This window comes from Leopardus geoffroyi, chromosome D1, assembly GCF_018350155.1.
Source record: "Leopardus geoffroyi isolate Oge1 chromosome D1, O.geoffroyi_Oge1_pat1.0, whole genome shotgun sequence".
Taxonomy (NCBI): domain Eukaryota; kingdom Metazoa; phylum Chordata; class Mammalia; order Carnivora; family Felidae; genus Leopardus; species Leopardus geoffroyi.
In genome coordinates this window covers 42,763,263-42,790,606 of record NC_059329.1, presented here as the reverse complement: position 1 = coordinate 42,790,606, position 27,344 = coordinate 42,763,263, and the positions used below count along the sequence as shown (strand labels likewise).

Sequence of the window (27,344 nt, the reverse complement as noted above, 5' to 3'; positions counted from 1 at the left end):
AATGTTGGATTATATACCCAATTTAGCTGGGGTTACACATCAACCAGATATTTGGGAGGAGGTCTGACATCTGGATGGCTCTGCTCAAGACAGTAAGAAATACGTAGAGACTTCATTTATAATTCCTATGCATCATGTCCAGCTCCATACTCTCCAAATATCAGGGTCTTTACCTTAGATTCCCTGGATTTATGTTAGCTAATAGATACCTCACAAATCCTTCTTGAGTCTCAAACTATCTTAGATTACTTCACTTACAGAATGGATTCAAGTTTCTTTCTCTCTCCCTCTCTCTCTCTTTTTTTTTTAACTCCTTATTTCATTCTGAATTATTCCCATACAATTCCCACATGGCAGGGTCATAAATCTTAGGAAGATTAATATTACTTCTGCCTTGATTCTGCATGTCTTGTGGCTTACTCTTGCATTACGGTCAGGACATTAAACCATGACAATGACAATAACAGGCCTAAAGTGTGGATTATTAATGCTCTCTCCAAGGGAATTACATATTGAGCCAGAGATATATACTTACCAAATAACATAATATCTTCATTGTATATACTCATATGTATGTGCTAGTTTGGAACAACACTTTATATTTACTGTGAATTCATATTTTTCACAAATTCTCTAATTTTCTTGTGCATAGCCTAGTTAATTTATATCGTACATGTTAAAGAATTTATTATATGTAAAATTTACCATGGTGTCTGTAACATACTTTTTAACTTACTATTTTTTTTATTTAAAATTTCATCTTTGTTTGTTAAACTTACTATGCAATCCTCCAAGAAGAAAAATTTTTGAGGAGACCATCCTGAAAATGAATGTGTTTTTCAAGTTTTCTTCTTTTCCTTGTCCATGTGTATATATTTTTATGTCTTCATATTGTTTTATACATTCTATATATTCCATTGTATTTTGTTTTAAATATATTAATGCATTGAGTGTAAATTTCTAAAACTTTTATAGCCTGTTTGGCATATTCTCCTTTTTAATTATTTTTTAATTTAAGTAGAGTTGATACACAATTTTAAATTATTTTCAGATATACAACATTGTGATTCAAAAAGTTTCTATTTCATACTAGACTCAACACAAGTGTAACTACCATCTGTCAGCATATAACACTATTACAATAGCTGTACATAATTACAATATGCTATACCTGTTCTACCAATAACTTATTCATTCCATAACTGGAGGCTGTACCTCCCACCCCCTTCACTCATTTTGCCCATCCCCCCATGCCCTCCCCTTTCTGATACCACTAGACCACAAAAGTGGAAGTGGCCTGCATGACTTTGGAGAATATCGGATTATAAAGATCTGGGAATACTGACAAAGGAGTAAAGACTTTAAACATACTAGATTTCTTTAACTGCGAGTAATGTTGTTTTTCTTTTCCAGATCATTGTGTATCTTTACGTTACTATTAAAAATGGAAGGGAAGTTCTTTTTCTATTAACTCAGATGTCATTTTCCTCATTTATTTTTATACACTCATTCACCAGTTTAAGAAATATATGACAGACTCTGCCAAAGAGCCTGGAGATATGGAGATAAACATGATCTTTCTCCACAAGGAGTTTTTTTTTTTTTTTTTTCCTAAAGACATTATTTGTAAAGAAACAAATAAGAATAAGACATACAGAATTTTCATATAGTATTCTTGGAATACAGAGGAAATATAGAACAATACTACTTAGAAGAATCCATGAATCCTCTTTAGTCAGGCTTCATGTTAGTTGATAATATGGAGGATAGTAGAGCATTCATTTATTTGTTTATTCATTAAATATGTGTGGTTCTTATGTGTTAGAAACTGTTTAGACTTAAAAAATTAGACAGAAAAAATTAGAAAAAAAACTTCTTTCCCTCAAGGAGATTTTATTTTAGAGGAGACAGAGAAAGAGAGAGAGAGAAATCACTAAATAGGTAAATTACAAATTATATCAGATGGGATTAAGTGCTGAACAGAAAATAAATCAGGGAAGGATGAAAGGCAGTGCTCACCCTAAGGTGAGTTGTTTTACTACCCATGACACCTTATGATTATAGTCTGCGGAAGAGGGATACTCCAGGCTTCCTTTGGTGACTACTGACTGTTACAGGGATTGATGTCATAATGAAAATTTCCAGGCAGAATTAATGGTGGCAAGAAGATACATTTTATGAAGGAGGAAAAGGTGAAAGTCTTGACAGAAGAAAATAAAGTTCTGGGGCTTCCCTTCCATGCTGCCAATGGTGGTGTCAAAGCCAGGGAAGCAAATCTTTTTTTTGGAACATGTTGGGGACACTGAGTTTCCTCTTGACCACTGTCAATGGAGACAAAGAGAATGGGAGAGGGAGTCTTATCCATATATTTCCAATTATACTGCACGGTATATTTTAATTTTCATGGACATTCTGATGGACTCCTCAATTGAGACCACATAAAATAAGGATTAATCAATAAATGTCTCTCTTTACTTTTACTTAAAGTGAAATACTGCCTTTAACTCATAAAATTTTCTTTGAGTTGTACCTTTTCTATGCTAATTCCTTACACCTCAGCCACTCAACCAATTTGTCATGACATGACAAAGCTACCCTCTCCCTCCCTCATATTGATCTTATCATTTCTTCTGCTTTCCCAAATCCTGTGGTAAAATTTTATCATTCTGGAGAATAATTCTAATATCTCATTCTGACAGTCAAAGACCCTCACCAGCATGTCCATATAACTTCAATTCTCTCATTTTTGGTTTCCTGTGATGTAGCTGTTTTACTAATTACGTCATTTCTTGGGCTGAGATTTCTCCAAATACATATCTATGGCACTCAGATATAACATGCTCTATGGTCTCATGGAAAAATTTAATGCGCAACTGCATATTTATGATTTGAGATAGTTACTAGAAATAAATGTATTTAATGTTGTTGAATTAAAAGTTTATTCAAACATTTGACCTGAGGTCCACCACTTCCAATTTCCCAATACTTATTATTAATAGTTCACGGCAAAAAAAAAAAAAAAAAAAGAAAAAAGTCTATAAAAAGTCTACAGCATCGGGGCACCTGGGTGGCTCAGTCGGTTAAGTGTTTGACTTCAGCTCAGGTCTGATCTTACCGTCCGTGGGTTCGGGTCACACATCAGGCTCTGTGCTGACAGCTCAGAGCCTGGAGCCTGCTTTGAATTCTGTGTCTCCCTCTCTCTCTGCCCCTCTCCCACTCAGACTCTGTGTCTCTCTCTCTCTCTCTCTCTAATATAAATAAACGTTAAAAACAATTAAACAACAACAAAAAGCCTACAGCATATATCTTATTTAATAGTAAAATACCAAAAGCTTTTACTCTGAGATCAGAAATAAAAGTCTTGGGGTGCCTGGGTGGCTCAGTTGATTAAGTGTCTGATTTTGGCTTAGGTCATGATCTTGTGGTTTGTGAGTTCAAGCCCTGTGTCGGGCTCTGTGCTGACAACTCAAAGCCTGGAACCTGGTTCGGATTCCGTGTCTCCCTCTCTCCAGTCCCCCACACTGCTCACACTCTGTGTCTCTGTCTCTCAAAGAATAAACATTAAAAGTAATTAAAAAAAATAAATAAAAGTCTATTTACAGATGATGTGATCATTAATCCAAAGTAACTAATAAGCAGTTTTAGAATAAGGGAATTTAATAAGATCACTGTATATAATATCAAAATTCAAAAATAAAATTGTATTTCTATATTAAAAAGAATAGTTCATGGTAGTATTGCAGAAAACATTTATTAAAAAATTCTAACCTAAGTAATTATATTTGCCCCCTAGACACCTCTTTATGGTTTATATGGTTTCTGGAACTGAAAATTATGATAAACTTGACACAGGAGAGCTAAACTTTCTATGTACTTTCTAATTTAAATAAAGGGGGGACAAAGCAGTAAATACAATCATGTAAATTTTTCATTATCTATCCACATCTTGATTTGATCTCTACCACAAGCTGTGCTGGTGCTTATGGTTTCTGATTCCCTATGTCTAATAGTCGTGGGACTGTTGGAAGGTTCTTCTTTTCACATAGTATGAATATCTGACTAAATGGCTAAATATCCTTTTTGGGGAGATATGGGGGAAACATTACTGGATATAATTGCATGGTGGGGATTCCTTCTGGATAGCTAGTCTCTTGTTCAGTCGGTGTGTTCCAAGTCTATGAACTGACTCACATCAAGAAACTGCAAGACATCGTTATTGAGGTAGCTATCCTTAGTCTCCATATTATCCATCTTTGATCTCTTTTTATTGTATAAATTAGGCAGTATATTTTTTGGCTATCTTTCTCCCTTACTCTAGAAACACTTTGTTATTATTGCTATTTGCTATTAACCATCTCCACAACATCCTTTGGGTCAAGAACTCCTACCTGCTATCCAACCTTGTGCAGGTTTGAGTCCTTACTGACTAAAGACGAATATTAAAAACAAATAATTTGACTCTGCCACAAACTTGTCCTGTGGTTTTGCAAACAAAACTACTCTATGAAAGTAAGAGTATACTTGAGGGATAGATTTTTACTTTCCAGTGCTTTCAACTGAAGATGCTATGAATATGCCCAAATATGCCCTACAAATATTAGAAATTCTCATATGAAACAAACCTTGCTGGGGCATTCAATCTTTGGGATGAACCTCATTATACATAAATCTGTCCAAACATTTTTCAACAAGCTATTGGTTTGATTAGATGAGTAATTAAGTTGACAGAGTCTATCTTTTAAAATTCGATGTAGACTCAGAACCCAGATGTGAGAAGAAAATGAACACTGCCTTCCCTTCATGGATGTTTAATTTTTTTCAGGTGATTAAAAAATAATATAGGTGAAACTTGCTCCTCAGAGAGAAATTTTCTCTTTAAACACAAAATAATGACAATAACCATAAGTAATACCATAGAATTCTAAGTTGAATGCCTCATAATAGATACAACCTAATGAGAAAAGGTCAGAAAGAATAAGAAAGGAAGGATCATCTACTTGGTTGATGTCTGGATAAATTGAAAGATTTTGTCACTGCTTTGCAGTGAATAGTTGTATGATCTTGAGTTAGTCCCTATTCATTTTGACCCTCAGTTTCTAGGTGAACAAAGAAGGGGCAAGAATAGATCTTTTCTTCTCTCTTACTTTGTAGTGCTGCTCTCCAACAAGAGGCAACATGGCAAAGTGCATACGTGCTTAGATGGATATGGCAATGGACAAGCAAACAAAAGCAAAACAAAAATAGATTTATCTGGGTTCCAGTATGAACCAACTGTGTTAAATGAATAATTCAGATCATTTCTCTAAGTCTCTGTTCCCTCATCGGGAAAATGGGAATAATAATAAATACAAGGATGAGATACAATAATGTGGTTGGCCTAGTTCTTGACACATAGGAAATGCTCTGTGAGAAGAAGCTGCTTTTAGTGCAGTAGTGGAGTTCAGAGTCTAGAGCCCAGCTTATAGTTCATATGCTGGTTCTTCTCATTATCATCTGTGTGACTGTAGGCAAAGACTTAAGGTCTGTATGACTCATTTTCCTTCCCTACAAAATACTGTTTTCATGCACTAGTCACCTAAGACATTAAGTATGATCCCTGGCAAATAGTAGGTCTCCATAGATGTTAGTTGGCATTATCATTAACTCTTAGATTTCTTAATGATCATAATTCATTAGATTTTATGAGGCCATAATGTTCTTAAACATGACAGTGAGTGATCATCTTGGCCATTGTGCCATATCTTAACCCAATTTTTGAAACCAGAGAAAATTACAGGTTAGATGAATTATTTGAAGGGGTAAGAGGAAGATCGAATGCTGAGCAAGCTACCCAGGTAGTGAGTGCAATGGATTTCCTCTCTCCAGGCTACGCTGCCTCTGCATAGGTGGCCACTAGACACCTGTACCCTCAACATGTAACAGCAGCAGCAGCCTCGTGGAGACTCAGCTGTTGCCATTACCCAGGAGCTGTCTTCCTGTCTGCAACATCTCTTTGAACAGGTTGCTTGCCCATCTTTTTATTTTTGTTTTCATTTTAGATACTATTAATCTTCAACTTGACAAAATGTCTTGGATTCTTGCTTAGAAATAGTTACCAAATACATATAAAAATGTTTCCCAGATGCTTTTTCACTCCCAGCTTCTACATGATATTCAACTCCATCTACTTTTCTTCTGGATGTCTGTCACAAATCTGGATGGATCTTCACTGGCTAGTATGACTCACTGGAAAATGGTTTTTGCGGAGCCTATGTGCCACACATTACCACTTCAGGGCTTGCCGTTGCTGTTACCGCTGAGTGCGGAACTCGGCAAAGGTCAAAATCTGCAGAAGACCAGGGAGTAAAAATTTATGAAGCACTGGGAAGAGACCTGGAAGGTAACCGGCACTGTGCAAATCTCGTTCTACCACACCATCAACACTCCCTGACTCTGGAAAAGTCATTTATCTTTTCTTTATTGTACTTGTAATTTTTTTACGGCAAATGGGACAGTCGTGATATCTGGCAAAAAATAGTTTCCAGGATAATAATATACATGTGACATTGTTTTAGAAAAGGTAAAAGTACCACACCAGGCTGTTGCAATTTTTCTAAGCAGAAAATCGTTTGTAAGATGAGGGCAAAAGTGGAATCCTCCTAACTTATTGAAGCAAAAATGTATATTGCCTGTTGCAGCAGCTCAAGTCTTTCTGTGGTAATAAGCACGAGAAACCACCACAAAGAGGAAAGGTAGCACTTTGGCACCTGAGACACCCAGGTTTAATCAGTTTATTACGCATTATGTATCCTCCGACACATTTCTGAATCCTTTTAATGTTTAGTTCGTCATCTGTGAAATGGGGAAATTAACAGCAATCTCTCAGCAACGTACCGAGGATCAAATTAATTGATGCTGCTTAACACAGCGCTTGGCATATTGTGAATGCTCAAAATGGTCGTTTTATTATAATTAAAATGATAGTATTTAATTCATTGGTGTCGCAGGTAAGAGGGTGAAAAATAATTTAATTTTCTTTCATTTCTATGGGATCATGAACATGCTGAATCACAGAATCAAGAATCTCATCAGTGAAAGAACCCCAAGAGAACATCCAGTTCCATTTATATTCAGGTACCAGAAGTTATTATTATTTCCAGTCCAATCTATATTCAGGGACGGGAGTATTATTGCTTCTAGTCTGTATATGTAGCCCCTAAGGCCTGCAAATATTTGGTGAGATTTGGTCACATAACTGTAGGTACTAAAAGGGAAACTTGACTCCAAGTCACCTGTCTTTTAAGGTAATGTTTCATACATTTCTTGATGGCATTCTTATTATGTAAATGAGGTGCTATTTTGCTGATGGAGAATGTTGGCAGCAAGTATGGTTAGATGTTGCAAAGTTACTGAAGTGGTTTTTTTAAAAAGATATAAGGTTCTAATGTGTCAGTCAAGTATCACTTATTCCTAGTTTTGCTCTTCAAATGGAATAATTCTGTCTCAAATCAGATGATGCTACCCTAGCACTGTCAGTCTTCAGCTGTTGCCACTTCCCTACTGAATAAGAATCCTCTAAGTAGTTTCAAATATCACTGGACCATTTTCTCTTCTCTCATTCAGGAAACTTCAAGTATTGCATCAAGGTACAGAACGTATGGTATCAAGGATCCATGGCTCTTCATTTGGATTTAAAACCAAGGTTTTAGCTATAAATGGTCTTAAAAGTTGGTAATTTTATGTGAAGTAAGATTACTAATTCTTCTCCAGCTCAAATTCAGAATTGAACAACATCCTCCGTCTCCTTTAGCTGAATGTGTTTGATTGCTTGAGAAACATGACTTTATGCTGTTGCAATTGACTGTTAAACAGCCTCCATGAAGGAATTACTATATGCACATTAAGATCTGTAAAACTGAGTAGAATCTTTACCTGACAGGAGTTTTCCTCCACAAAGTGATTGTATAATATTTCATCTACTGACAATGGTTTTTATGTGTTGCTAGCAGACTGCATATTGTAATGCTCAATTGAGACAATAATAGAACTACTATTCAGTGAATAGCAAAGTTTCGAGTGTTATTATTGTTATTAAGATTTTATTATTTTGGATTACTAGTTAGCCTTCTTATGGAAAACCAATGGTTTGGTATGAGATCATGTTAAAAAAATATTTTCTTATTCATTCCTGAGTGGTCATTAAAATCATTTCCTACCACTTGCCTGAAGAATTAATACATGTAATCACTTGTTTTGTTTTGTATTTGAAACATACTCTTTTACCTTGTACGATCCTCTGATAACTTTCACTTTCCTGGAAGGGTTTCAGCATAATTAAACATTTCATGATAAAGATCATAAACTGCTGACTCAACTGGACTCTGATGCAATTAGTCTGTACATATGGTTGGTTGGATGGTCCGTGTTGTGTCTGTACACTCACTTTCTGTAAAGATGAAAACATACGATCTAGTCAGCTACAGTATTCAGAAATGACATCTGCCCCATTCCTAAGCTTTTTTTTTTTTTAAATCAATTAGTCATCTGAATTCCAGTAAAAAAAATGTCTGTAATACACTTCAGATTTTTCCAGAATATGGCTTTGCATGACTAAAATATAGATGTGACAAAGAATATAAGGCAGTAAGGCTTCTACAACTGAACTTCCTGCTAAATAATTCACCATTCCCCAGTATGTTTCTCTACCTCTGATCCTACATTTGTTATTTCTCAGGTAATTTTTCTCCTATTCTACTTCACACAGCCATTTTTATTTGGGGAAATTCTTCCATTGTGGGAAGTGCCATTATAACATGGTTGTTGACAATACTACAGTGAAATGAAATTAGTAGTATTTGGGTATTTATGTGCAATAAATTTTATTTTATTTTATTATTTTATTTATTTTATTATTTTGAGAGAGAAAGGGAGAGAGAGAGAGAGAAAGAGAGAGAGAGAATGAATGAATGAGAGAATAAGCGGTAGAGGGAAAGAGAGAGAATTGTAAGCAGGCTCCATGCTCAGTGTGGTGCCAGACATGGGGCTTGATCTCATGACCTTGAGACAAAATTAAGAGTCTGACAGTTAATCGACTGAGCCACCCAGGTGCCCTAAGAATCATTATTTTAAAAAGGGCTCAGAATTTTAAATCAATAAACTAAAAATTTCATAAATATTAAAAATGAAAATAGTAACATTTTATAAAACAATCAAAATTAAGTTAACAAAAGTTATATATTCTGACCAATATCTTTATAATAAAACTGTATACATGGAAAACATAAATCAATTGAAGAGTTTAACCTCTGAATAAAGAATATCATTTGAAATTACATGATTTGAGCATTTTAAAAAGGTACAAACAGCAAAGTGTGTCAGTGTTCGATCATTGTTGCATCTGTATAATGTCTCTGCATAATAATTTTCAGTTGGTCAACAGGCTTTCTGATTCTACTCTAGTCAAGAAAATGGTGAAGAGATAGTTGTTAGCTAACTCTAGGCTTTATTTAACAAGAAAATAAACTGTTGTTTGAGAACTTTAAGGGCATCATTTTTGAAAAACCATTTTCTTATGGAGAGTGAGCTATAGTTCACTTCAGAGATAATATTTCCAGTTCACCTTTGTCCTTCAGTTTAATCATGGAAACCTGGAGACTACAGCACAGAGGTACGGGTGTAATTTTCAGTATTTTACTTTTATATTCTACTCGTTCAGAAAATCTTTGAACTTGGCTTAAGCATCATTCTTCTACAGAAACTGTACACTGTCAATAGCAATTTTCTGTTTCTGCTGAGCATTATGGAGGCAATGAAGGATGCCTTTCAAATGAGTATTTTTTTATTCAAGATATCAATGCCATGTATATCTCTCTGGTTAGTATCCAAAATGTAAATTATTCAAGGTTCACGTTTTAAAAAATACTGAAAAGTCAGCTTAAACTGAAAAAAAAAATTTAGTGCATATACATACCACAATATTCCATAATAGAAATCACTAAAATTTGGTATCCAAAAGCACTAGAGGCAATATTCACTCTCTTACTTATGATATTACAAAGCAGGTTTCTGCTTTTTCTCCTTCACTTCTGAATTTCTGAGTTCAGGCTGCTAGTCCATGACATAGACTAACTGAATGGATGCTTCTAGATTATTCCTGCCTAGGATATTGACTCTGGTGAGTGATATAAGTATTAAAAAGCATTTATAAGTCATATTTTTGTTGTTTTTTATATGGTGATGGATTAATGATACAGCAGATGGTTTCTGGCTAGATTTTTCTTGCTGCCTAGCAAGGGTCTTGCCAGTTTTCTAAACTGCCTTTTTTCTTCCCTGTTTTCTGAGCTGGGTCAGCCAACTATTGATTACCTCAGTTCCCAATAACTTTGTAATATATTTACTTTTTTGCTTAAAGCTACATGGTCAGTTTATGTGGTTATAAATCATGAATCATGGCTCATACTCTTCCAACTCTCAAATTCTTACTAATCCTTTAAGGTCCACATCAAAAACCATATCTTCCTTGAGGTCTTTCTTCATTTGCAAACTGAAACGTGGATGATCCGTGGTCTGATTTCTCCCTGATTCAGCTGTGCTTGTTTTACAATTTCAAATTATGCTTTGTTCTTACAGATATCTGTTTTCCTTCCTTCCTTCCTTCCCTCCCTCCTTCCTTCCTTCCTTCCTTCCTTCCTTCCTTCCTTCCTTTCCACAATTGTGTTTTAGTGCCTCTACTACACTGTAATCTCTATCAGGGAAGGTATTTTTTTCTCTTACCCATTTTTGCCCCAAACACATACCCAAACTACTCCCTGTTCTGTACAAGCTGGTTTTTAAACACTATAATTATTAAAATTTAAATTATATACATTTACGGGGCACCTGGGTGGTTCAGTCAGTTAAGTGTCTGACTTTTGGTTTCAGCTCAGGTCATGATCTCATGGATTGTGGGTTCAAGCCCCGCATCAGTCTCTGTGCTGACAGCATGGAGCCAGCTTGGGATTCTCTCTCTCTTTCTCTCTCTCAGAAATAGATAAATAAACTTAACAAAATATATATATAAATTTACAATTAAATGCATTATATTAAAAATCAGGGTAACACATACTTAAAACTCATCACTTCCTAATTATTGCATGTTACTCTATTCTATGCTCTTGAACTTATTAACCACTCTTGTGTCTATTGTGGAAAGACTATATAATGGTGTGTTACTATTGCTCATCTCTTCACAACTCCACATTTAGTAATTGCACCTCAGTGCTTATAATAGGCCATGGTGGGACGATCTACCACAGTTACTGGCAAATACTTTAAACCAGGAGGAGATGGGGAACAACCCCAGCTGGCTGTCACATATTTAACAGCACATTAGTTTGGATTCTGTCTACTAATGAGCCCGATCTCATCTACTATGGTTTATTCTTAACCTTAATATGTGCAGTGGTGGCATCCTGATCGTCCATGGTACTGATTGTATCAGAAGTAGTACCTTCACTGGACCACAAGTTCTATAGTGTTCTGTGTACTTGCCAGAGTCTTTAGCTTTGAAGTTTCTCTGCTAGTCCTTCCAAAGCATGTATAAGCACTATTCTTTTGTGTTAAAGTCCATGCTGCTTAAACAGAGCATATTTTCTGAACTGAGCCTCCACTAATACTCCTTCCTTAGCTTTCACTTTGTTTTTCCTGTTGCCTTTAGAGTCCTGTAGTGTCATGTCACACAGGATCTGATAGGAATGAGGAGTGCTGAATGAGGAGTGCGGAAAAGAAAAATTTGCATAACTTGGAAGCTTCAAGCACAATGTTAATTGTATTGATTGTTCAGTTTATCCTGAGATAACAAGTTTCTTAACAAGATTTCTTTGGAGTTCTGTCCACTTCTGGGGCACTTGGGTGGCTCACTCGATTAAGCATCCAACTTTTGATCTCAGCTCAGGTCTAGATCTCCTAGCTTGTGAGTTCGAGCCCCATGTCAGGCTCAGCGTTGACAGTGTGGAGCCTGCTTGGAATTCTCTCCCTTTCTCTCTGCTCCTCACCTGCTCATGCACACATGCTGTCTCAAAATAAATAAATAAAACTTAAAAAATTAAAAAAAAATTCTGTCCACTTCTCCCATTCTGTCCACATGATGGGAGGAAGAGGGCAGGTTGCAAGACAAGTATGGAAGAGGTGCTGGGGCATTACGGAATTAAAACTGCCTTGTCAAAAATGTTCTTTTCTTTTTGCATGAAGTTTAGATTGGGACACTTCCCGATTGCAATGGGATAGTAGGTTTGTGATTTAAAAAAGTCTCCTAAGATTCTTAGTGGTAAGTGTTCTTTCTAAAGAGCTACAATACTCAACATATTCTAGGTCTTTTCTACAAAAACAAAAAACAAGAAACACAACTAAAAAGGAGAATGATGTGGCCTGGTAACAGTGGTATTCTAGTTAATGACTTTTTCTAGGTGGCAGGGAAGGTGTACTTTAGAACCACACTTCTACCTTCTTATGTGGAGTCTGCTAAATGTAATTTATATTTTAAATAATAACTTACTTATGGACATATGGCCATTACAGTTGTGACTTTCTCAAAATTGCTATAATTATACTTATTGTAGGACTCAGACCTGAATAAATGGTAATCACAATAAGGATCCAGGAAATTAAGTTCTTGAAAGAAAAGTACCTAATTCATCAATTTATGGCCAAATTAGTTATTTTGTGAAATATAAAAAAGAATCAATAAATGTTGATTAATTATGTTTAGGCTTTGTTATTATAACCTGCTAATAAGGTGACTTTTTACATGTTAATTGTCACCTGGACACCTCACTGTGAATTATAAATGCTTATGATTATTGAAGGACAAGTTTAACAAATATTTGTTGTTCCCTTCCCAAGTGCCACACATATCTCAAGGCTTGTGGCATAGAGCACTGAACAAAGTTTCTGTCTTCATGGAAGTTAACTCTAACACAGATAGATAATGTCCAGACAAACAGTGGAAAACATGCTTTTGAAAAGATACTATACAATATAAAAAATGGCACATGGAGATGGAATGTGACCAGGTACGCTGTTTTGTGTAAGAGGATTAACAAAGGAGCCTTTCATAACATATTTGAGCTGAAAGCCAAGAAATTTACAATAGGTGGCCATGTAAATGTATGAGTAAAAGATCTTATAGGTAGAGAGATTTGCAAGTGGATTTTCCTGGCATGCCAGTTAAATGGCAAGTGATCATCAAGACTGGAGCAAATGAACAAGAGAGAGAATGAGAGAAGATCAGATGGTGACTGGGGGCTACACCAGGTAGGGTCAGCAGACAACAATGAGAAACAATTAACATTATATAGCACTTCGTGCCAGACCCCATCCTAAGAGGTTTGCTGGTTTTAAGTCAATTAACCCTCTCAGTAATGTTACAAACTTGATGCATTAACATTTTACACATGGGAATTTGAGACAACGAAGAATTAAATAACCAAAATTGTAGGGGGAGACAATGGTACAGCCATGATTTAGACCTACACGTCTGGCTCTAGAACATATATATATTTTTTTAAATCAGGGGATGTTTTATGAGAGGTATCAAATGTTTTACAGGCTTTTGAGTGGAGGATTCTCTTTATGAGGATTATTTCATTGTGCTTGCTGAGTCAAAAGTGGACTCCAAACAGGCAAAGAAGCTGCCAGTGTAATTTAGGGGGTTATTGCAGTGCAGTGCTCCAGGCTATCGATGAAGTTTGCATCATCTAGGATGGCACTGATGGAGTGGATAAAAGTAGTCTCATTATAGATATAATCTAAGGGGTTGGTTGATGGATTGAATGCTGTGGTGAGAAAGAGAGCAATTTAATATAACTCCAATGACTTTGGACTGAACAACTAGAAGAATGGGGATCCTATTTATTCAGATAAAGAAGATGGGAGATGAAGCAGGTTTGTAGGAGCAAAAAAAAAAAAACTTTACTTTGGGGCAAGTTAAGTGAAAATTAAGGACTAGTAACATTAATTAGAAAATTAATGGCATTAGAGACTAGGATTAAAGGTATGAATTTGGGAATAATTCACTCATTAAGGAGTGAATAAGGGTCTTCAGCATTTAGACTTTAGAAGCACAAGAAGAAACTGGCATTTATGAAGTAGGAGAATCAATGAGTAGTGTGGTTTGAAGGCCATGAACCAAGTGTTTTAGGAATGAGGTAATCCCTGGTTGAAAATACTACTGATATATTGATAGAGGTGAAGTCTGAAAATTGATTCCAGGATTAGAAATATGGGGGTCATTAGTGACCTTGACAAGAGCAGTGTCTGGGGAGTTATGTTTGTTTAATTTTTTTTTTTTTTTTTAGAAAAACCTGGATTGATATAGAGGTAAGAGTAAATAGGAAGAGAGAAAGCAGACCGGAAGTACAGGCAACCCTTTAAAAAAAAACTCTAGGGGCGCCTGGGTGGCTCAGTTGGTTAAGCGTCCGACTTCGGCTCAGGTCATGATCTCACGGTCCGTGAGTTTGAGCCCCGCGTCGGGCTCTGTGCTGACAGCTCAGAGCCTGGAGCCTGCTTCAGATTCTGTGTCTCCCTCTCTCTCTGACCCTCCCCCGTTCATGCTCTGTCTCTCTTTGTCTCAAAAATAAATAAACGTTAAAAAAAATAATAAAAAAAAACAAACCTCTATTGCAGGGGTGCCTGGGTGGCTCAGTTGGTTAAACAACTGACTATTGATTTTGGCTCAGGTCATAATCTCATGGTTCCTGAGATGGAGTCCCACATCGGGCTCTGTACTGACAGTGTGAAGCCTGCTTGGGATTCTCTCTCCATCTCTCTCTGCCCCTCCCCTGCTCACACCCCCCCCCCACCCCATTGCAAAATAAATAAATAAACTTTATAAAAACCTCTTAGGTTACACAGTTGGTTGAGCATCTGACTTCAGTTCAGGTCATGGTCTCACAGCTTGTGAGTTCCAGCCCCACATCAGGCTCTCTCCTGTCTGTGCAGAGCCTGCTTCAGATCCTCTGTCTCCCTTTCTCTTTGCCCCTTCCCTGCTCACACTTTCTCTCTCTCTCTCAAAAATAAATAAACATTAAAAAATTTTAAAAAATAGGCGCACCGGGGTGGCTTAGTCAGTTAAGCGTCTGACTTTGGCTCAGGTGATGATCTTGCAATCATGAGTTCGAGAGTTCGAGACCCATGTTGGCCTCTGTGCTGACTGCTCAGAGCCTGGAGCCTGCTTCTGAAACTGTCTCCCTCTCTCTCTGCTCCTCCCCTACTTGTGCTCTCTCTCTCTCTCTCTCTCAAAAATAAGTAAAAACATTAAAAAAAAATAAACTCTATTATAAAGGAAAGCATACAATAGGGTAACCACTGGAAATGAATGTAGTAGTAAAGGAGGGAATTAAAATGATTTTAAGATGATATATATCACAGCGTGTTTATATACCTATGGAGATTATTTAATCCTGACAAATCCAGAGTGTATAACACAATAAAATAAATCAAGGGGTTTTGATAGAACACGGAATGCTCCAGGAACACAAAGGGGCATGTAACCTGGTCTAACAAGAGGGGAGAAAAAGTAACTTGTTAGAGATTTTTAGAAGTAATATCTGAATTCATTTGTGAGGAACAATGTGGGTTAATCATGCAAAGAAGAATGGAAAGAGCTTTCTAAGCAGAAGAAATCATCAAAGGATATATTAAGTGTACCTCTGATTTGCTTTGTAATATTTTATCTTTATCTTTCAGACACATAATTAATGCTTATTCATCACCTTTTCTGCCTGGTCTCGAACTACAGTGAAGAAGATAGCCAAAGCTTGCCTTCATGGAGCTTACATTCTGGGAACAATGAAAAATGAACACGTAGACCGTGATAGCACCACGATGCACAGAAACAACTTGTCGAAGTTGGCTAGAATACTAAAGGAAACCTGATCTGAAGAGTGAGCATTTGTGTTGAAACCTACAAGATGGGACTGAGCCAAACCAGCAAAGAGCTGGATGAGGAGTGCTCATGGCAGGGGAAATAGCAATTGCAGAATCATGAAAAGGGGCTTATTCAAGAAACAGAAAAAGGATCAATATGGCTGGGGTGCAGTGTGAGGTCTGAGAGAAGTTTGCAGCCTCTACTAAGAGCAAAGAAAGCCATTCAATGAGTTTCAAGCAGGCTTATGGCACTTCCAGGAAGCAGAGGCATGGATACCCTCATTGCCCTCTCTCAACTTCTGCCTCCACCATTCCAGCAGAACAAAGGCTGTGTTTCAGGCAAAACCATGTACGCTGGTTGAAATTGTCCCTGTACTCCTGATTTATTTATGACCATGAATTTCCTCTATACTTAACTACATAACTGATACTAAAGTTACATAACCTAAATGAAGTTAATTTCTTCAGTACTATTCCCTAAACCCTAAAAGAGTTACTGTTTTAACAACATGCCATATTTAGGACTCTTAAGGGTTCTGTTTTACTTATTAGAGACACGAAATATATGAAAATACCACGTTATTAATTATCTCTCTCATGCCAAACACGTTGTTCAGTAAACTGCCCTTTCTCAGTTAAAACAAAAACAAAAACAAAAAACACTGTTAATCTGGTTGATGGCAATGATTTTTTGTTCCTATTTTTCCTTCACTTCCCAGCAAATAACCCATCACCTATTTATGCTATTTCTTCTTCCAAAATATATCACAAATCCCTCCTAGTCTTTTTATTTCTTCTGCAACCATGGTCCAAGCCATAATCTTCTCACACAGATTACTGCAAATAGCCTCCATGTGGTTCTCTGCTTCCAGCTTTGACTTGCCCACCCATTCTCTACAAGTGGCCAAGGAATCTTAAGAAACACAAATTAAAAAACTATGCAAATCAGTAGCACAGTGAATACGTTTTATTGGTGTCCTCTGCCTAGAAAACTGCACTCTTCTTTGCCTGACTCTCACTCATCTTTTACAACTGAATTCAGATATTCCTCCTAGAATCCTGACTAGTACTTTTTCTCCTTTCTCACTAGACTGGGTTGAATATCTCTCTGTGTTCCTAAAGCATTCTATACTTCCCTCCATCAAGAGCACTTTATTTTCTCTACTGTGTTTTGTGTAGACTTCCCTGCATGTCTGTTTTGGTCACTAGACTATGGGACAAGGTCTGTAGCTTTTATTCATATGTGTATCTTACTCCCTGACAAATAATTAGTGCTGAGTAAACAATGTTCTTTCATGGCACTCATGACTGATTGCATAAATACATGTGAATTGTGATGATATAGAAAGGTTTCATGAAGAAGATGTTACCAGATTCCCCACTACCATTTATTAAAGAAGCAGTCCTTTCCCCAGTGTGTGTTCTTTAGCCCTTGTCAAAAATTAGTTGATTGTATCTTCTTGGGTTTATCTCTGGGCTTTCTGTCTGTTCCATGGGTCTATGTACTTGTTTTTATGTCACTGCCATACTTTTCTGATTGCTACAATTTTGTACTATATCTTGAAATAAGGTACCATAGTATCTCCCAAAGCATGCTGGGAAAACTGAATGTACACACATGAAAGAATGAAACTTGAACACTGTTTTATACCACTCAGAAAAAAAAAAACCCTCAAAATGGATCAAAGACTTAAACATAAGGCCCGAAACTATAAAACTTCTAGAAGGAAAAAATATCCTAGACATTGGTCCTGGGTATTATTTCTTTGATAACACACTAAAAGCACAGGCTACAAAAATGAAAATAAACAAGTGGGACCACATTAAACTAAAGAACTCTGTACAGCAAAGGAAACAATAAATTGAAAAGGCAAATTACAGAATGGGGAAAAATATTCACAAACCATATATCTGATAAGAGTTAATATCCAAAATATATAGAGAACTCATACAACTCAATAGCAACAAAATAAAACAAAACAAAAAACAAACAATCCAATTGAAAAAACTGGGCAAAGGACCTGAATTGAGATTTTTTCAAAGAAGATATACAGATGGCTAATAAGTATATGAAAAGGTATTCAACATTACTAATCATCAGGGAAATGCAAATGAAAACCACAATGAGACATTGCCTCACACCTATAAAGAGGGCTACTATCAAAAAGACAAGAAAACATGTGATGGTGCGGATGAAGAGAAAAGGGAACTTTTACATACCATTGGAAGGGGGGGATATAAATTGGTACAGCCATTACGGAAAACAGTATGGCGGTTCCTCAAAAATATTAAAAATTGAACTACTTATGATCTAGTAATCCCACTCCACTCCTGGGTATATATCCAAAGGAGCTGAAATCACCATCTTCAAGAGATATATGCATTCCCATGTTTGATGTAGCATTACTCAAAATAGCTAAGATATGGAAACAACCTAAATGTCCTTCAGTGGATGACTGGATAAAGAAAATGTTATATGTACGTATGCATATATTTACATATTAAAAGACACACACACACACACACACACACACACACACACACACACACACACACGCTTTATCCAAGTTACCTCCTGGAATAGTTTGGATGAGGCAAGGGAATATTCTGATCAAATAGGTTGGCCTCCTCTAAGCCGCACAGTCTTTGTAAGTTTGTATCATGATCTGGCCAAATTTCTGTGCTGTGGGATTTTAGCATCTTAAAGTAATTACCCTCAAAATGTGTTCTACAGAGTGATTTAAATACTCTTTGGAACAGCAACCAGTGCGCAAGAAAGCCTCTGGATGGGTGACAGTTCAGCTTTTTCCGTGAGAAATTGTGTATTTTAAGCCCTAATGATCAATGAGAAAATAATAAAGTTCTTGAAACTGAATATATGATCCATCCTTAGAGTAATGAGATTAACTTTGTGTCTCTAATAGAGATTATAAATTATTGTACCGTATATATTTATTATCCCTAGAATTTGCTTCACCCTTAGGGAGAAGTATGGGCACTGATGATGCAGGATTGCATAAGCAGAAAGCATACATATCTTAATTAAAGACAGCATTAGATGTCTGACAATAGGTACCTATAGGAGTTTTACAAACACTCTCAAAGGAGAAAAATCTGAAAGTATGAATGTGTATATACATATGCACATACATTCACGTATATGTATCAATGAACATGTGTACGTACGTGCATAGACAGATGTGTGTATATGTACACATACATTTTATAATTTTTTCTCTTTTAATTTTGCTGTTATAGTAATAATATGTATTCCTGATTTACAACTTCAAATAGTAGAAAGGGGTATAAGTAAGATTAAAATGCTTTCTGTTCTTCCCTCCACCCCACTTTCTAGCAGGGCACACTACCCTACTTCTGATATAAGTTTTTAAAAATTAATGTTATGTTTACAACCACAAACTTAAACGTTATTACACCTTTTATCTTTTTGTGTCCCTATTATTTTGTCAGTTGGGTGCTATCACTAGGCATCTTTCCATTGTAGCTGAAATTTAGCACAATTACATTACCTACGACCTCTATTTTCCTCTCTTTTCCATGCCTCATTTTTGTATAATTTTTTAAAGTTTATTTGTTTTTGAGTGAGAGAGAAAAAGAGAGAGACAGAGCGTGAGTGGGGGAGGGGCAGAAACCTAGGGATACCTAGAATCCTAAGCAGGCTCCAGGCTCTGAGCTGTCAGCACAGAGCCCTATGCGGGGTCAGAACTCACAAACCATGAGATCATGACCTAAGCTGAAGTAGAACACTTAACCGACTGAGCCACCCAGGGGCCTATTGCTTTTGCTATTTTTTGCCCTTCTTGGAGTTATTTTCTTAACTGTAAAATCATATACAGCTCTCCTTTTAGCCCATAATTTTCAAACAGTGTCTACTAATTCCTTGCTATGTAAGAAGAGGAAGTCAACTAACACATAGGTTCTCCCTTCTGCTTCTCCTGTGTCTGACTTTTATCAGTTATGACACAAAGTAGCCATTTTCAAGCTTCCATGATTTACAACATTCATGTTCTGTAACTAACGTTAACTGTCTTGAATATTTAGCCTACTATCCATTCTAAAGATAGGTAACTAATGAAAACAATATTATGAAAAGGTAAAATATATCTCTAAATAAACAATACTGTGATTTGACAAAAGAAATTCAATTCCATTTCACGAAACCTTGGCATTCAGGTAAGAGTTTACTACATGCCTAGCTAAAGAGAATTCTCCTCTCTTATACTTAAGTATTTGCTCAAAATTATGCCACCTTTCAGCTTATTTCATATTAGATACAAAATTTTATTATTTTTTAGGTTTTTTTTTGAATTTTAAATGTTTCCAGGGTTCTCTTTGTTTCTTGTTGATAAAGGAGACAAATGAAGATCTTTATTTTTCTAATCACCTAATCTATTGAGTAAACCTACTTTATTCCTGCAAATATTTTTGCTGTTCTGATTTTGTAATAATCAGGGCAGGCTAAATATTCACTATATTAAGACCATGAATGTGGGGGCGCTTGGGTGGCTCAGTCAGTTGTGCATCCGACTTCAGCTCAAGTCATGATTTCACGGTCCATGAGTCTCACATGTGCCCCACATTGGGCTTTGTGCTGACAGCTCAGAGCCTGGAGCCTGTTTCAGATTCTATGTCTCCCTCTCTCTCTGCCCCTCCCCCACTCACGCTCTGTCTCTCTCAAAAATAAATAAACATTAAAAAAAAAAAAGACCATGAATGTGTCCCCAGACCTACTTCTTTCCCTAGTCTGATTTTTTAATGCTGGTGATAAACCAAGTCTATTTTTATGATGCATCTTATGTGGGAAATATCTGTGACTCTAGGTATCTGATCATTCTTGAGAAATGATAGCACAGTTAATGCAATACATTTTTTAAGATAACCACTGCTAATGTAATGATTATCAATTGCCATTAAATGAATTGTGGAAAATTAAAAAAAAAAAAAACCCTCTCTTTTTGTAGACAAACTTTACGAATTCACTTTTTGGTCTAGTTTGGATCTATTGCTTTCTAGGCCTGCCTGCACATTGTCATCTCCAGTTTTAAATATTTGGTCTTCTACCTTAGTTCCTACTGACCTTGTATTAAATATCTTTTTATATCATGGATGCATTTACCATTTTGTTCAAATATATATTCAAGAAAACTTTTTGAAATAAGTACCTATGAGATATAAAATACCTAAGCCTGTCTGAATTTTATTATTATTTTTTTTTTAACTGACAACTGTATGGATTTGGAATTACGAGTTGAAGATCATTTAACTCTGGAGGCTTCAGTTGGTTAAGTGCCTGATTCTTGGTTTTGGCTCAGGTCATGATCTCACAATTCGTGGGATTGAGCCCCACATCAGGCTCTGCACTGATGGCACGGAGTCTGCTTTGAGTTCTCTCTCTCCCTTTCTCTCTGCTGCTCCCCCACTCCTGCATGCGTGCTCTCTCTCTTAAAATAGGGACACTTAAAAAAAAAGATCATTTAACTCTGAATTTTGAAGGCAATGCCCCATTATCATCAAGCTTGTCATGGGTGATAGCCAAATGTGATACCAATATGAGTTCTTATTCCTTTGGAAGAAATTGCTTATTTTTTTCCATTCTGAAAGCTTACATAATTTCCTTTCACATTCAGAAATTTTGCTAAAATATTTCTATGTTTAAATATTTTTATCCCATTTTATTTGATGGTTAGCAAATTCTTTTTTTTTTTTTTTTAATTTTTTTTTTTCAACGTTTATTTATTTTTGGGACAGAGACAGACAGAGCATGAATGGGGGAGGGGCAGAGAGAGAGGGAGACACAGAATCGGAAACAGGCTCCAGGCTCTGAGCCATCAGCCCAGAGCCCGATGCGGGGCTCGAACTCACGGATCGCGAGATCGTGACCTGGGCTGAAGTCGGACGCTTAACCGACTGCGCCACCCAGGCGCCCCTATGGTTAGCAAATTCTTAATGTAAAAAATGGCTTAAGATTATTGGAATTTATTATTTTGTAATTTTAACATTTTTCTCTTAAAATTTCTGTGTTCTTTTATTCCAGAATTTCTATTTAATAGATGTAGGAATGCTTGCCTTGATCTTTTGTATTCCTTAATTTCAATCATTTTTTCCATATTCTGAGAAAGTTCATCATTCTGTCATTTAAGATGAATAATTTGATTTAAACAAAATCTGTTGTATTATTCAGCCACTCTATGGACTTTTATAAATATTAGGAATCATGTTTGAAATTTCCAAAAAACTTTACTTTTATGTAATTATTTTTCTTCCATTGCAGTATTTACCTTTTATTGATAGCACATTCTCTATTATTTCCCTAAGTGTAATCAGTATAATTTTTGAAGTTCTCTTTTGTTCCTTAAAATGTCTCTGGTTCTTTGTTTTGTTTTTATTTTTTTGTTATCAGTTGTTCCGTTGTTTTTGTTTTTTTTTTTAATTTTTAATGTGTATTTATTTTTTTGAGAGAGACAGCACAAGCGGGGGAGGAGCAGAGAGAGAGGGAGACACAGAATCTGAGGCCGGTTCCAGGCTGTGAGCCGTCAGCACAGAGACTGATGTGGGGCTTGAACCCACGAACTGCAAGACCATGACCTGAGCTACAGCTGGTTGCTTAGCCAACTGAGCCACCCAGGTGCCCCATCAGTTGTTCCATTTATTCATCTCTTCTCTCGCTAGCTGTTGCATCTCCTCAAATGTTTGATGATGTTTGATGATTCTTGGTCACACAAATTCATAGGTATGAACAAGGGACTCAGCTAAATAGAGACAGCATGGATTTTCCCTGTAGGTTTGTCCCTCTGTTTCTCTCAAGTCCTTTCCTCTATATGGGAAAGCTGCCTAGAGAGTTCGTGTGGCACATCGGATGGCAGGCATTGCACCAGGGTGACCTGCAATAATGGTTAAGTACATGGGACTCCTGAATCAGACTCTGCTCACATCTCAGCTCTAATACTTTCTAGCTGTGTGAACTTAGGAAATTACTTTTTTGTGTCCCTGTTTCCTTACATCTTAGATGATGATAATAATGGTACCCACCCCACAGGGCTGTTATAAGAATGAAATGAACTAATTTGTTTACTTATTTATTTTTAAAAAATGTTTATTTTTGAGAGAGAGAGAGAGAGTGAGCGCATGCATGCAAGCGTGAGCGGGGGAGGGGCAGAGAGAGAGGGAGACACAGAATCCGAAACAGGCTCCAGGTGTCAGCACAGAGCCTGATGCAGGGCTCAAACTCATGAGCTGTGAGATCATGACCTGAGCTGAATTTGGATGCTTAACTGACTGAGCCACCCAGGTGCCCCTGAAATGAACTAACGTAATTTACACAAAAGAATTCAGGAATGTACTGACAATGTTTTTAGGAGGCATGGAATGCCAAGAGTAGTCAGATGAGCTGGGGGCTCTATCAAATATGAAACAAGAAGGGCTGTATCAGGAACAGAACAGTCAGCAGCAACGTCTTACCTTTTATCCTTCATTGCCTCCACCTATGTTAAGTTTATTTTAAGTTACTTTGATCGTTTTTGCTTGTCTCTTAGGCAAAAAGACTAACAGCAGTTTTCCCCCAGGCAAACAATGTAGTTTCTACAGAAAGCAGTGTTACGGGTTTATTATCCGGTACACAAGCCAGACACCTCCTCCTCTGCGGGTGCCCTTAGGAGGAGAGGAGATGCCACTTGATCAAGCTATTCTATAGACAGTCACTAATTATCTTCATTATGGGCAAATATTTTATTTTTTTCTGTAGCTGCGGTTCTGGGCTTGAGCCTCTTTCAAGCCCCCTAGGGTGAACAGCTCCTGCTTTGGCTGATCATATTCTAGGCTTCAACTCCTCCTGCTTTGGTTTCTCAGTCAATATAATCCCATCCAATTAAAGATTGTTCTAAAGAATCAACTTCTCTGTGCTAATGAGAGATATTTTTGTTTTCAGGATTGCTTATGATTATTTACATCTATGCATCCTTACTACCATTTCATAGTTAGGAAGAGGAAAAAATAAAAACATAGGTGTAGCATGCCATCTTTAACCAGAATTCCTGCAAAGATGTACATTTAGGTAAAACAAACAAAAAGGAACATTGCTTCTTAAGGATAAAAATAACATTTTGATCATTGTAGGACTAATTTTTTTCCAGTTTACAGTAAAACTCCCCACATAATTGTATTTATTTCTTCTTTGTAATTGCCTTTTCAACATAGAAGTATGTGATTTTAAGACTTATCTTTCTGTACTCATTGAAATATAGTGTGAGAAATTATGATGCCCTCAAAAAACAACTTATAATTATGAAAATAGTATCTAAAAAAGTCTTGGAACTTAAAAGATACGTGATTGACAAAATCAGACGTTATCTGTAATTCATTTCATTCTCTAGAGAAGATATTATCATTGTGGAAAGTTCATACAGGAAGGTACTAGGAGAAAGAAAGAAAACCCTGAGGTATCAACCCTTCAAGAGAGGATCCATGATTTCGTATAAGATAAAATAAATCTTTGGTACTAACATAAATAAACAATTAAGCTGAAGATCATGAAGATGTAGAGGGTGGTGTGAGAGGGACCACCAGCAAAGTGACCTTTGCATTTCCGTTCCATGTATGTGGTCAGCAAATATTCTTACATCTGAATCTTACTAGTGAGTCACTGGTATCTGAGTAATGTCTCCTTGTCAACCTGCATCATGTTCTTACTTTAGGAATCAAAGGCAAAGATGGCATGCATTTCCAGGTTCACTGAAAATTACCAAATGTTACATAAGTAGCAGTGTATACACACACACACACACACACACATACACACACACACACACACACACACACACACACACCCATTATCACTTAATTTTACTATAGCAAATAATTACACAGAAGTTAGTTTGACATATTACAAAGAAAGAGCTTTGCAATATTCAGGAGACATTTTCTTGCATGTGTCCCTCCCCTTAGTACATACACATTGCCTCTTAAGAACAAAATCATTGTTCCCATGAAAAATTCAAATGAGATTAACTATTTTTTTTAGATGAGTTAATTGACCATTCCTAGTTCCAAAGGATTAATGGTCCTGGACAAGCATAAAATAGACTCAGTCAGCTGCAGCAGCTTTTTCAAACAGCCCTGCCAACAGAGAGAGTCAGCCACTGACACATCTCCTCTCCTCTAGCCCTTGAAACAACAGCATTGACCTTTAAAGCAAAGACTGAATGGGGTTGGGGGAGTTGATGCATTAAAATTAATTAATTAATTAATTAATTAAAAGAAAAACAGGACAAATTCAACAAAAACATGTCCAATTGTGCCAGATGGTGGGATTTTCATGTCTCTGTGCCATAATTATGGTCAAGTGGTTTAAGTGAGCTTGATGAAAATAAACAAATACCAATACCCTCACATTATCCAAAGTGGGGGGGAAAGAACTCCAGGTGCTGCTAATTATGGTGATATTGCAAAGTATTAAGGCATACAGAAGACTAGAGGAAACAAATTTATCAAGCAAGCATATTAAATGGACAAAGATGTTCATATTGTGTATGCACAAAATTAGATTTTAAAAAATTCTGTAGTGTGTATGTTGTACATTTAGAATCTAAAATGAAATACAAACAGTGCTGTTTTTGAGACCATACTTCCCCACCATGCAAGGCAAATTAGGTATCTTTTCATCGTAGTGCTATTTGTTCTGCTCAAATAAAGTTTTCATCCACATCCATTCATTTGACATAAACACGCTTCAATGAGCAATGTGAAATGGAGAAGGGGGAGTAAGAGGAGGGAAGAGAAGAGTGTTCAAAGAAGCATTCGACAGCTTATCAAGGTGCAGGCAAAGGTCCCTCATTTTACAAACACACACACACACACACACACACACACACACACACACACACACACTCACACACTGAGACATCCTACAAAACACGTGTAAAGAATATATAACCGGGGCGCCTGGGTGGTGCAGTCGGTTAAGCGTCCGACTTCAGCCAGGTCACGATCTCGCGGTCCGGGAGTTCGAGCCCCGCGTCAGGCTCTGGGCGGATGGCTCAGAGCCTGGAGCCTGTTTCCGATTCTGTGTCTCCCTCTCTCTGCCCCTCCCCTGTTCATGCTCTGTCTCTCACTGTCCCAAAAATAAATAAACGTTGAAAAAAAAAAATTAAAAAAAAAAAAAAAAAGAATATATAACCTTTTCTTTCTTTCCCTTTCCTTCTATCCTTCCTCCCTCCAAAATAACATTATTATTCCTGAAAACAAATTATTTCAGTCAACTAGTTAGGAACAGCACAGGGAAGCCAGGAAACATAATTTTTAAGTGAATAAGGCTACAAAATGTTATTCTGTGCATATGCACATGTTTTTAAGATGCCCTCTTTATGAGTGCTTAAGGTTTGTACTAAGAGCAAAGCAAGCACGGCATCATCCTGCTTCTGCTGACAGTAGTAGTAACTCTAAACAACACAAATGTTCTGCTGATGTCTGAGAAATCTAAAAGACATTGACATTTTACTCTGGAAAAAAAGGAGGATGTGGATTATTTTTCTTATTTTGTGTCAGCTTATCTGTAGGGAATCCACTTATATAGTGCTCATGCCTTTAATTGCTCAAAAAAGAACATCTGTGTTGTCTGTCACATTTTATCACATATACTGCTATCACTCATGTGGGGGAATTACACCTAGGAAAGGTTTATCTGTGGACAGGCTGGGGTAAAATCACTTTCTTGGAGGTCATTAAATCTGCATATGCAAGAGGGACATCCTTAGATGGAATTGCATTAGAGTTATCTGATTTTGCATATATTAATTTAAAAATTAGCAACAATAACAGCTGATGTTTATTGAGAACTTACTTTGTGTCAAGCATGGTGTAAAGTGTTTTAATGTTTGTTTGTTTGTTTGTTTGTTTATTTTGAGAGAGACAGAGACAAAATGGGGGCGGGTTAGGGGCAGAGAGAGAGAGACACAGAATCTGAAGCAGGCTCCAGGCTCCGAGCCACCAGCACAGAGCCCGATGCAGGGCTCAAACTCACATAGCTGTGAGATCATGACCTGAGCCGAAGTCAGATGCTCAACCGACTGAGCCACCCAGGCACCCCATGGGTGTAAAGTGTTTTAAATGCATCATATCATTTAGTTGTCAAATCCATCCTATGGGGCAGATATTATTATATTCCTCACTCCTGATGATGAAACAGACCTAGAATGGTTAGTAATTTGCATGGGTTCAGGCAGGCAGTAACTGGCAGGGCCAGCATGGGAACTTGGACCATCTCCTCCCAATGCCTGCATTCTAATACATTGCATAATACCCTGTCCTATTAGATTTTGGCCAAGATATTTTACATGTCTCCTTAAACATAATTTTTGTAATTTGTCATAGAGGAATTCTCTGCACTGAGGATTTTGCTGTTTCAGTAAGACCTAAGCTACATTGAGTTATCACTACAGAGGGCAGCC

General features: G+C 36.8%; 1 long non-coding RNA gene and 2 pseudogenes across 1 annotated transcript; all 3 read left to right on the top strand.

Moving 5' to 3' along the window:
• Window positions 1-7,032: 7,032 nt before the first annotated feature.
• LOC123602402 lies at window positions 7,033-16,207 on the top strand. Its single transcript, XR_006714484.1, has 3 exons — window positions 7,033-7,113; window positions 14,313-14,334; window positions 15,703-16,207. It is a non-coding gene; the product is annotated as an uncharacterized LOC123602402 (long non-coding RNA).
• A 4,109-nt stretch (window positions 16,208-20,316) lies between these two features.
• LOC123602809 lies at window positions 20,317-20,414 on the top strand (annotated as a pseudogene).
• Window positions 20,415-20,565: 151 nt separating this feature from the next.
• Window positions 20,566-20,673, top strand: LOC123602810 (annotated as a pseudogene).
• Window positions 20,674-27,344: the final 6,671 nt, after the last annotated feature.